A 13,425-nucleotide genomic window follows, 5' to 3' on the forward strand; every position below is an offset into this window, starting at 1 on the left:
GATGTCGCTCTCTCAGACTCGAAGAGGAGAGCCGCCTCAGCCATCCTCATGCAGCCCTTGGCATGCAGTCCGGACGGATCCGCCTCCCCGCTATCCGCCCCGAACGAACGAGGAGGATGTGCAAATTTCAGTATATGACCGTCTACAATTCGCTCCCTGATTCTCTGAGGACCTGGTCAGACCGCCGGATCTCAGAGAGGAAAATAAATATCAAATCATTCTTGAGTACCCTGAATAATAACGACGTAGATTTGCTTCTCCCTTAGATTCATCTTTCTCTCCGAGATGGGGTTTATCTCCCTCTCGACCCCGGCAAACTTGTGAATATGTCTCCACCCGAACCACGGACAGGACTCAGCGCTCGTGGAAATTACAGTCAAATCTCGTTCTGTTTTTTGTTCTACAGTTTGGATAGACTAGGGTTGTATTGAAAAAAAAATCCACGAGAAAAAAACTTCGAGCACCTAATCGCTGCCGCTGTGGCGACTCGGGCCATAGGGCGAACCAGGAGGAAATCGGGGATGGATGGAAAAGGAGTCCAGCCGGGAGTGCGTTCGCTCGTGATATTAAACATGGGAGCAAGTATATATCAGAGGCTTTCCTTCGCTTGATTCATGATGGTTCCGAGTAGCTCATCGATATCTCATGAACTCCGGGACAGTGACATCGATTATTCAATTGGAGTATGAATTATTCGCTCGGCCTCGATAAATGCTACTCGCATTCTCACCGCAATAGTCTCCGTTCACGGCTGAATGGGACTTTTTTCAAAGGACTTGTCATGAGAAAGTGCGCGACATACATTCGATCTCGCCCATCTGACCGAGCGACAGCACCATTCCCTTTTCTGCACGGAATCATGATTCATCAGTCAACCATTCTCGAAACCACCCAGAGCTCAGAGATATTCTGTCGAGCGAAAAATCGACTCAATCACGACCCAAGACGCCCTCGGATCAAAGAAAACTCGAAGTGTGCCTCGCAGTGGCGAATCACGGGCATCAAGGCCGACCGTTTCTTTCGGGACGGATTTCGGAGCCTCTTCAAGACGGCATCGAGGCATCTGCTGTCTCACTGAAGTCAGAGAGTTTCGTCCGCATCCACTAGTGAATCTGGATGCTGGTTTCGACTCGCGAACAACTCCTCTGTCTATCCGCAAGGATCCCAGCCGTTCGGGACTCATTTTCACGTCATTCGTACGACGTGTGTGCGTCGAGAGGGATTTCAACACCCGCCGATCGGGATATCGGATAATTACACGGATCGTTCCCGAGATTTGCGAAGATTGAGGCTTCGAAATGGCGACGCGCGGCTTTGTGAACGAATACGGAGCCGTCCGACGATTACGAAATGCTGCCGGCTGCGCGAAGGAAAATCTCCGTGCGTCTCGGCCTTGCGGAATGAGACCCCGTTTGTGGAGGTGGTTCCGGAGCTCCCGAAAATTCCGGCATGTGTTTGGAGTGCGATCCCTCCATACTGCGTCGGAGTTAATCAGCACCGCGGGCGATTTCTAACACCGACGGTATCGAACAACACGAGTTTTCGCTTATGGATCATTCACATTCTTCTCAACATACTAGGAGAACAGCTTCATTGGAGTTTAATCCCATGTCTCATCAAAAACTAAGGCGAATAGAGTATACTCCTTCGGGCAGAAGCGCACGGATCACTCCCGCCGAGTACATGATGCGCAGCCTCGGAACTTCCATTACTCAGAAGCGCAGACCCTGGACGAGAGGAACATCGCAGGAGCTGAGCTCTCCGGCATGACGGTACGCAAAAAAGCGAGTAAGCTACGCTCATTGTGAATCTCCAGTAAGATTCTCAAGAGGGTATCTAGTTGTTGGCTGGGGGAATACGGGAGAAAAGGGGTATTGCCGATTATTTAATTCCATATATATTCAAGGTACCCCGGAATCGCCCCCAGAATCGATTTCGTCCCGTCGGAAACGAAGAGCTGGATTGAAGACCACGGCCGATCTTCTTCAATCCTGAGCGGAATTCCCTCGATTCGTCCGAAGCATTCTCGGAACACAGCTCTTAAACCATCACCGAAATCTGCCGCCAATGCGTGCAGGAGTCTTCAAAAATGAGAGCACTCGGACCGATTTTGTCCTCCGATCATGGAGTCGAGTAGGTCATTATCCGGAATGACGGGGGCTCTGGCAGAGGAACACTCATGCAGACGTTTTTTCGCGACACGTATCGGGCAGGCTCATCATCACCCTGGGTTCTCCTGGTAAAATCGGAATCGAGTAGTTTGTCCCTGACCTCTAGCATACAATAGGGTCGTAACGATTATCATCACAATGAGGTATATCGTTGATGTTGGCAGCTTCAGGGAGGCTTTCTTGGACGCAGAGACGGCTTATCGCTCGAATCAGATGAGAGGGAAATCGCAGAAGGCAGGAAGGCAGAAGGAAAGCCTGTATGCGAAGACCTCGGGCGACATCCGGAGATAAGCCCGCAGATCTCGGTATGGAACACCGGGGTATGAGAGAATGACAGAAAGTCGCTCCTCCTCAGATTACCATGCCGGCCGACCGCATGATGATCGCGACGCGACCATTGTCTCTCATCGAAGGGCAATTCAGCATGGAAGCATAGAAGAGAGATCTACATATAATGTTAATCATGTTGTCGCACCAACAAACATCTCGAGCCAGGAGGATATGACACCGCTTCCCGCAGGTGGCGCGGTGCCGATTCGGATCCACGCAACGCAACAACGATTCGGGAAGGACTCCCGGAACCTTACCCGATCCAGCAGAACGCGACGATTCCTCTTTGGGTTCTGATTTTAATCATCTGATCGAGCCGACAGCCACCGACAACGAGAGACCGGAGTTCGTGTTCGAGGTCTGGTCGAGTCGCAGGTTGATGGCGATCTATCGGGGGCTTTTGTGCTCCACACATGCTCTGAATTCTGCTCGAGGAATCCGATCCATGGGATACAACCTGAACACGCTCCCCTTCCTATTCCGAATCGGTGAAGACTCCGTGATGAGCAAGACTTGGACCGCATTTGAGCGCTCTTGGGCGGGTCGCCTTTCACATCGATATGGAGCGTCAATATGGGATCAACATACTATGTGAGTATACGTATTAGTGATCCGAAGTAGCACTACTGTCGAGTTTCTGGAAGGGAGCGATTGTGCAAGTCTTCCTCCCGGAATCAGTGCGTCACTGATCACGGGCCGAAACACGCGGATGAAAATGATTGTATGTACTTCTCTAATCCCCTTGAAATGTCGCCCCTGGAAATCTTTGATTCTGGAATTACGCCGTTTGAAGCCGTCAAGGGATTCTAGATACGACTCCGAACGATTGCGATTCACATACCTGGGACGAATACGCTCGAGTCAGAGCTCGGCTTTGAGTTCCCGGTGACATTTGAGCCGAACCCCACGAGGGGAATCAGCTCTATTCACTCGAGAGCCGACTTGTCAGCTGCACCAATGGTTGGCGCTGCGTGAATGTCATTTCCGCGAATTCATGGGAGGTGAGAATAATCTATTCAGCGATTTGTGTCGTCTCGTGTAAGACATTAGCGAGTCGCCCGTCAAATTAGCTTCGAGAGTACGCATCCCACTTTGCGCTCGCGTTGACATCTGATGTCAACTCGGATCCAATTTCAGTGAATTCGAATCCGAAGGCCAGTCCGCGCGGAATCCTAGGCAGAAATCTCGTTGTAGTTTCTGAGCTAATCCGTCGAACTGTCGCGTGGAAATTCCCTGCATTTCAGATATTGCTTTTTTTTTTCGCAGACTCAACTTTGGAGGGATATTCGGCGTCGAAGTCACCGTTCATGCTTCAAGTGTCGAGCACCTGCTTCAATGCCGAGCGATGGAGAGCTGAGGGAAAGCGTTATGCGTGCCGACGATTCTCCTCCGTCGTCCTCGACCTTCACGTCCTTCACGTTCCGACGAATCAAAGAAAGACTCAAAGCCCGTGTCGCGACAATTTGTAGCCTTTGTAAAAGAAGCCCGATGCTCTCGGTTCGGGAACGAAGAGCCTAGCGGAATCTTATTCCTTTGTTCTGCTGATGACAATGTGAATTCCTCATCAGATAATCGCATACATCGTTGGAGATCGCCCTGGTGTCGTTCGTTTCCCCTTATCACATGAATGTCCCGCGGGGTGAGGGTTGGAGTCTTTGAGCGGTATGTCTCGTTACAAGAGTCTGAACACGTCCCGCATCGAAACAAAGGTGATTCTATCTCATGAACTTCCTTGGAGTCATCGCACGGGCTCTTGACGAGAGACTCGCGAGGGAATTCTTGCAGGCTCTTTCTGATACCTGACCTAGGAAACCTACCCCGGGAAACTCGATTTGATCGGTGGCGGTGGCGGCGGCGGCTAGAAAGAGCACACACGGCTCGAGGCAGCAGCTCTCCCGGGCGTGGGATATACATATGTATTACCTACTTCTGAGACGACAGCTCTCGATTCCTTTGATCCAATCGACGCTCCCCTTGCTCCAAAAGCGAGTTCTGAGTCGAGAAAACCTTCCTCGCAGTTCTGGGTTAGCGTTCATATCCTCCGGGGAAGGCTCTGTGAACTAGACAAGACGCGCAGAGGCAAGGGAATTTCCGATCTTTCGCTGCAAAATCTCAAGAGGAAATCTCCTGTTCTCTGTTCCGCGTCTCCAGAATTCCGGGACCTGCTCACGAGAAGTGAGTCGATACAGTATACCACTCATCGAGGTCTGTGTCAATGGCCGTTGGGAGCCGGTTTAGAGCCATGACAGGAGAATCTCCATATTCGGAGCATCCATTCCCTTCTTTTTTTGAGTCCGCGGACGCTGCTTGCAAAAACTTCGGGCGGTTGGAGGTCTGTCAACATCCCGACCCCGAGCCGTAAACCTCCAGTCTGTTGTTTTAATTTTTTAATGAAGCTTCCACCGACGCGTCGCGAGAAATACTTTCCGGGGGAGTCCCTCCCATTCTCCCCTTTTTGACCCTCTGGACGGAGCGGAAATGCTCGTTACTGTCCTGAGGCGGATCGATCAAGACGGGAATACAGCCAAGACCGTCGCTACGATATGCCGAGTGATTGTAATGAATACTAGAGGGAGATTCGTTTTTATACTCGGTCTCGGACCCTCAGAATGAGCGGGAATATATCCGACATGCATCGACAGGATCGAAACCTCCCGAGAATCTTGTCTATTAGGGATGGAGCAGGGGCTGCGACGTGAAGCTCTCGAAACGAAACTAGTCTGGAAAATTCGGTAGTCACTTCCAGAAGAACCTCTGATGCTTCTCTTTCTTCTCGCAGCTCCGTTTTGGAAGAGCCGTAAGAAAATGTGCTCACTCAACACTTCCTGAAGTGTTTCTCAAACTCGGGACGCGGATGGCTCCCCTTCGTTTAATATTTACCCTCGGTCCTCAGAGCAAGGAGAAACTTGAGTGGGAACGACCATATTGCTGAAGATGAAAGTTCCTCCTGAAAAGAAAACATGACTCTGATAAAAGGAGGATGTTTGCGTAGAGCTAGGAGTCATCGCTAATCGAGCAGCGAACGTTCCTCTACTTATCACTTTGTCGTATAGGGAATCCATCGATCGGTTCCGGGAACTTCGACATACATATGTAGATCAGGGAATTGATTTCGTTTTGCCAATGACGCCCCGGGTGAATTCACTACGTCGACATTCATGAGCTCTCGGAGAACCCATCGAGTGGATATCGAGTCTAGAGTATCCTTGACCACGGAAGGAAATCATCCTCGGCTGAGCCGGAGAAGAGCTCCGAGGAGCGCACTTGGTGCTCAATAGCAGACAAGTTCGAGAGCTTCCGGAGGTATTGTGTGCGACACCAAAGCTGAGCATCGAGTTATGTCGATATATTCGGCAGCGTCGGCACGGCGGATAGAAGGTCTCGGTGGAACGAAAAAGAGGGCTACAGAAGACTGTGTAAGGAGAAAGCATGTCGGAGCCGAAGAGACTGTCGAATCGAAAACGAGCGGGGCGCGGGTCTGAACCCATGTAATATTCTCTGGCTTGCTACTTTGGTGACAGAAGAAGCAACCAAGCGTCTGTTCCCCGGATGTGTAAGCCGGAATGATTTTTCAGGCCGGTATATGCGTCGCAGAGAGTTCAAGAGACACGTTGTCTGAAATGATAACGAGCCACGCCCCCCTGATCTGAAATCTCCGAGGGTTGACTTGGTGTCGGAGTTATCCGAGGGATTCGGCCCCAGACCCCCATCGCTGGCATCGGTTTCGTTAGCATGAATATTCTCGGACAAGGTCCTGACAGTTCCTTTCATAAGCCTGCAAACAGAGAAAGATGCACTCTTATTCCGCGAGACGGGCGCGATTAAACCCAACGCATGGGATCGTTCGAGTCCGGCGGCCGTCGATGGGCGTTCCAGGGCATTCCCAGGGATGAGCTGAGCTTCGAGACTTTCGGGACCGATACACCTGAGGCCACGAGAACGCTTTTCGATGGTACAGGGTCGCTCCGCGCGAAGTGTTCAAGATGGTTCGGAAGCAGCGAGCGGGAGGATCGAGGTGAGAGAACCTCTCATGACCGACAGCCTCCCGTGGACGGTGATTTTCATCTCCTAGTCACGTGAGTAATTATTGGATTCCTGCGGAGACAGGACGTCGTAAAAAGCTCTTTCGCCGCTCTCCCGAAGTTTTCCGAGCTCGCTGTGGTGCTGGTGCAGAGAGGCATGATCCCCCTTCCAGCGAGTGAAACCGAACGCCGAACCGACCAGCTCCTCTTTTCTCAATGAGTGTCGAAACTGCTCCGAGGGAGGCTGCCGCATGTAGGTTGATCCCGTCGTCGGCACCATTCCCTTCGGGGTCGCACGCATTGACGCGTGAGCAATTTTCGGGAATATCGAGGCACCCTCTCGCAAGGTGGGGAGCCGTCCGCAGGGAGGGAATGCATTCGGAACACGTGTCCGAAAAACATATGTAGTATATGTACTAGAAGTTCTCCTCCCGAGGACCCGTGACTTCATTTCTTTTCTCTGTACTGACATTATCGCCTTTTAGTCGGTCATCTCACCGCCGCAAACTCGTATTTCATACCTTGGCCGAACTCCGTACTTGTGCCTGATCGTGAGACAAGCCGGAGATGACACAACTCCATGATGAAGCTTCGTGTAAAGGCGATTGGTTTTCGCCGAAAGCAAGCAATGCTACCGAGGTTTCCATACCTTCCAATAATCCATATGGCTACCCGATTTTGCAGGTTCGATTACGAGACTTATCTTTGTCGCATATACAACATTCTGCTGATCAAATCAGACAGGAACTCGGTAGGTTCCGGCACAAGTTCTATATCCTGATTCCTGATCCTCCACTTTTTAGTTCCCTGTCTCGAATTCGCCTCAATTTTTCTCCCAGACATTAGATACACAGTCAACTAAGAAAATTGAATCATCCTGATTACGAATCTCAACATCTGACTGAGACCTATCCCTGAAAGAAAGAGGAGTCAGGAGTCCGAGCCGAAATTGGATAGAATCCGAACCCGAGCGTTCTCCCCGCCCTGATGAATTATTTTCCGAGTCGAAGCCGGGGAAGGAATTGTTCAGATGTTGCTTACCGGCCTGGAGAGAGACAAACCAACGAGGCGAGAGTTGCTCCCCGCCGGGACCGAGGGACGAAATATGAAGTCATGAGAATAGGTGAGAATCACAGCCAAGCAATAGCGCTGTAATTTTCGTTCTCTTGTGTCCGAAGCCGACACGGTTCCTGAAAAATTCGCAGTAAATCCTTCGTAGCCTAAGCCGTTTCGGGACGCTTGTCTTCCTGCTGCGCCGTCTAGCGGCCAGGATCAAGATAGAAGCTCGGGAAAACCCTGCATCCACCGGTGGGGACTAGGAACACGATTGTCTGCTTCTTGGGCTATTAGGAGCAGTCTCTAAACTTGGCGCGGCGCCGTCCTTCACTTCACTCACTGGCGACGATCTGAGACCAAATCTGTCATCCATCTCTACTCCGGCATGGCGGACGACGCGCATCCGATATGTGATCCCTTCTTCGGAGAAACGGCTTTCTCACACAGCGAAGTTCCCAAAGCGAAGTCGGAAGCGGACCAATCGCTCAGACCAAGCCAGGCAGATGTTGACCTCTGGGATCTGCCGCAGTTTCTCTGTTCGAGTACGTACCGAGAGTGTCCTTTACGCAAGTTATCGTCAATTTGCTCCTCATCTTCCGGGTTCCATCCCGTGGGCACCTTGCGTGAGGACAAACGCTCAAGATGACTTCTATGGAGGGTGCTGAGCGGCGTCGTCGTCCCGAAATCGGATGTCCGTTCTTCTCGTTGAACTCCATGCTTTCGATCCTGCCGAGGTCAAGGCTGGATTCCCTAGGCTCGAATTTGTGTTCAATTTGTATTCGTTCGGACGAGCCCGGATTCGATCATGCGATTGACCTCCGAGGGAAATCCAAAGCGAGAAAAGATTCAGGACTTCTAGAATCTCCGAAAGAATAGCGGAAGTGTCCACAGATTCCCATCCCCGCAGATGTGGAAGGGAACGCGCAGCGCTCCACACGTTTTCTCTCCGACCGTGCAAGTTTCTTTCTTGGACAGTTGAAGTTCGTCACGCAGTCGAGCAAAAGGCTATACCCGTCGAGAGGGAGTTGTATTCTTCGAGTGAAAACTGATTGGAATGCTCCTCCGTTCTTGAGCCGCAGCTCTCAAATCAGACTCATAGCTGCTTCGAGCACCCGGAGGAGTTCTCCAAGTTTCCCTGGAACGCGGATTCGAGTGAAGCCGAGCGTCTAAGGGGATTGACATTGTAGGAGAATCGGATTTGCTTGAACTCGCCGAGTAAACTCCGTTTGCGATAGTAACTGTGATCCACTCTTTTTAACTATTTCTTTTCATAGGCTGTCCGTGACTGAAATGCCAGATCACTCGAGTAGTTGCTCTCTTGTGGCGACGTCCGCGAACCTCAGCTCGGAACATGCGCTCGAACGCGAGACCATGATACGCAGGAAGACTCTAGCCGGGTGTCGCATGCCTCCAATGCCTCCTGTTTCCAGGGTTTCCGGGTTTTCCTCTTTGAGTTCTTTCCTGAGGCCCTCTCCCTCACAATACTTGAGCGACCCGCCTCCTCCATTGCATGCGCAGCAAGCTAACTCCGTGATTCGGGACTCCGTGAGTCGGCCTGTCCCGCGTGCGAGTGTTTTCGTCTGGGTTGATGCTTGGACGGAGGTCGCCGTCTCCTTTTCTTCTGTCCTTATCATGGCGAGCGCCGCATATAATGTTGACGTCTCTTCATTCCGTCTTCCGACAGCGAACTTCATTTCTTCGGAGTGCTCTCTCCTCAGGGTGTGGTCCCAGGTTCCAGATTGTTCGAGGGATGACCGGCCGCGGGGCAGTAAGCTCACCAGCTTAGAAATCCCAACTACGAGCTCGTGTGCAGCTGATATCCGTCGAGCCCGACGCTATCCAATGGGCGGTGATGCCTGATCCTCTGTCCATGTTCATCTCTTCGGAGGAGCCTCCGTTGCGCGGATGCGGTACGATTCAACAATGCCACGACATGGTATCAACAATGGTAATCAGCGTGCACGATACATGACTGAGTTCCGTTCGGATCGAATTTCTCCTGTAGTAACTTTTATGCTAGATTCCTTCGAAGTTTTTACGTATTTAAATTGATTGCTTGATCCGGATATGAAAAAGTAATCCTTCCTCTTTTGAATAGGAGCTCTGTGAGCTGTGTGCTTTTTCCGCCTTGTGTGTATGCTCCGCGAATTCCGCACCCGTCGAGTCATTGGGGAAATCTATAGGTGTAGTATCAAATTGCTAATCCTAGCAGACATCCGCTGATATGGAAAAATGCTCCACGACTATTGATGACGAAATGACGGTGGGTTTTAGCAGAGATTTTATTTGCGCCGGTGATTCCTCTCGCACTAGCAGGTTATACCCACCACGCTGGCGGGGTTGTTCTCTCCACCGTGAGTTCTTCGGCCTTCTGGACTGGCACCATGGATGAGTGCCCGGGAGCCACTGTAGGACCCTTTAGGAGTTCGCACTCCCCGAACTATCGGAGCCTCCTCCTCTTCCACCCAACGGAATCCAGCCTTTCTTCTCTCCCGTATAGATCCGACTTCATTGAAACGCAGAGATGTAATTTTTCATACTAGCAGTCCGGATCCACCACATGCCTGCTTTTCTTCTTGGCAGGGTGACACGGCAGCGTCTTGATCAGCAGCTGATTTTCCCGACGCTGAGCCTCTGTGGGGCCCTTCTCGTCATCCTCGGAGCCTCCTCCTCAGAGCCGCTTCATAGATCCTCATGTCGGTTGTGATCACTCGGTGAGGAGTGATACCGACCTAGCCACAGCAGACCGCTTTTATACCCGCTGGCGAGCCAAAAATATAATTTCCGATATTCGGAAGCATGCGTGGTAGGACTCTGAAGTATACTGCCGGCTACTATTGAGCTGAAATGTCTCCCCGAAGTTTTGCCACGGGAAATCTGCCTCTTTTGGCACGATCTCTACTGGAAAATATCTTTTTCCTAGCTTTGAGGCGATGGCTTCGTCGAATGCCATTGACTTCCCGATTTCAATGTAAAGGCGTCGAAAACAACGAGAACCATCGAAATTCTTGTCGATGTCGACGTATGCCTTAGGTTTACTTTCATGATGGCGATACCTATCGATAAGCAGGCTGCCTGAACCGGGATCACCTTTTCTCCCTAATCCGACGCAAGCTCAATCTTATTCTGACCCCCACTTTTCATGGGGCCGTGACGGTACGAGCGAAATCTACTCAGCCAGCCCTTTCCTCGGAACGTCCCTGGAATGAAGGAACTCCCAATACATAATGCGGTGATGCAGAATTGTCACCTCGAGACTCGAAACGAGAAGTCGAAGCGATTGTGAAATGGCGGATGATACGCTGGTCCCGATCGACATGACTGTCCATATAAATATCTCGCCGAGCTTTTGTACACGGATATAGACAAGAATTATACCGATTCTCGCAGTCTCGAGCTGCGGTGTGCGAATTTCGGAATTTCCGGAACTGAATAGATTTGAGCTCTGGTTCGACAACGTGGGGAAGGAGTGACGAGTAGAGGAATTGAGTCTACCCGATTCAATATTTTCAAATGAGAATCGCGGCCTCGAGACGTTGAGTTCGACGAATGATATCAAAAACAACTGTCATAACGTTATGTATATTCAGGCTCGAGTTCCTTGGATACACTACGAGATACAGATGGTCGATTCTCTGACGATTTCGATTGAAACGGGGACGATCGATGGGAAATTCCCCGTAGAGTATGAGTTCTCGTCGGGCCGACCTGAAGAAGCAGGCAATACTGACGTTCGAGATTCGCGCCGTAATCTCTCGGATCCTCGCTCGATGATCCGATGTTCGGGCTTCAAGATCAAGGCAGCGCTGATAGCGGTGACGATTTGAAGCGATGGAGAGACTTCTGCCGTAAAATGTTGAGGAGCTGGAGTAGGCTAGCCAATAGTCGCGATTCAGTCCTCCCTTTGTCACGAGAACCATCCGAAACTATATGGGTACCGAATCGCATAGAAAATCGCAATTTATCCACCCCCGGCCTCCTAGAGAGGATGCCGTTTACCTACATTGCTGCCTACTTTGAATATTCATCGAACGTCGAACATTCTCGATTCCAACTTCCATCGATGCGGGGGAGCCAGCTTTCATGTAAAACAACGAATTTCGTCATACGTCCTCAAAGACATTTTCGAATTTATCCGTACATTCTGGAATAGCCGAGACTCCCTGCATAGCCAAGCATCTGAGCTAAAGATCTGGAGCGGTGATCAGTGATCACGCCTGTCGAACATGGCAACCCATGGCGACCTTCGATTGATTATTGGTGATAGTAGTGTACATAGTGGATTACTCTATATCACTCGAGCGCTCCCCACCGTGTCCGCGTCTCGATAACGATACTCGAAATTAGATTGTGTTGACATATCTCGATTAAAACCTGAGCAAGCTATAGAATGATCGCTGTCTACTGAGCTATTTAATGATTGATTTAAGTTTTCTAATGGGAGGTTTTATTTGCGCCGGTAATTCCTCTGGTACTAGCAGGTTGTACCCACCACACTAGCGGTCGTGTTCTTTCCGCCGTGAGTTGGTCGGCCTTCTGGATTGGCTTCATGGATGTGTCCCCAGGAGCCACTGTAGGACCCTGTAGAAGTTCGCACTTCCCGGAGCATCGGAGCCTCCTCCTCGTCCACCCAACGAAATCCATCCTCTCTCCTCTAGACATCCGACTTCATCCAAACGCAGTGGTCTTGTCTCTCATACTAGCAGTCCTGATCCACCACATGCCTGCTTTTCTTCTTGGCAGGGTGACACGGCAGCGTCTTGATCAGCAGCTGACTTTACCGACGGTGAGCCACTGTAGGGCCCTTCTCGTCATGCTCGGAGCCTCCTCCTCAGAGCCGCTTCATCGATCCTCGTGTCGGTTCTGATCCCTCCTCCGTGAGGAGTGATACCGATCTAGCCACAGCTAGACCGTTTTTATACCCGCTGTCGAGCCGAAAATATAATTTCTGGGATTCGAAAGCACGAATAGTAGAACTCTCAAGTATACTGCCGGCTACTCTTGAGCTGAAATGTCTCCCCGGAGTTTTGCCGTGGGAAATCTGCCTCTTTTGGCACGATCTCTCGTGGAAAATATCTCTTCTCTAACCTTGCTTTGAATCTAGGTAATATAGATAGACTTCCTGATTTCAAAGTTAAGGCGTCGAAAACAACGAGAACCACCGAAATTATTGTCGATGTCGACGTATGCCTTATCTTCACTTTCATGATGGCGATACCTATCGATAGGGAGGCTGCATCAGCCGACGTCACCTTCTCTCCCTAATCCGACGCAACTTCAATCTTATTCTGGCCCCCGTTTTTCATGGGGCCGTGACGGCACGAGTGGAAAACTCAGCAAGCCCTTCCCACTGAACGTCCTCGGAAAAAGGGAACTCCCGATACGGCGGTCGATACTATCGTCCATATATGCCTATGCCGAGTGTTTTCGGTAGACCGTATATCGTCTACCACATCCCGGAAATCTGCGGCGCTCCGGGTCCAAACCACGTGCTCCTTGACATCTCAGCCTCTTCATGCGGCGGAATCACCGAATGAGATGACTTTCCAGTCCGCCAGCTGGATACATCATGGACGAGTCATGCAGAATTGTCACCTCGAACCTCGAGACTCGAGACGAGAAGTCGAAGCGATTATGAAATAGCGGATAGCGGATGATACGCCGGTCCCGATCAACATAGCTGTCGATATAAATATCTCGCCGAGCTTTCGTACTCGGAAATAGACAAGAATTATACCTACTCTCGCAGTCTCGAGCTGCGGTGTGCAAATTTCCGGGACTGAATAGATTTGAGCTCTGGTTCGTCAACGTTGGGAAGGAGTGACGAGTAGAAGAATTGAGTCTAC

This window comes from Galendromus occidentalis, unplaced genomic scaffold (assembly GCF_000255335.2).
Source record: "Galendromus occidentalis unplaced genomic scaffold, Mocc_1.1 scf7180000076525, whole genome shotgun sequence".
NCBI classification, from domain to species: Eukaryota; Metazoa; Arthropoda; class Arachnida; order Mesostigmata; family Phytoseiidae; genus Galendromus; species Galendromus occidentalis.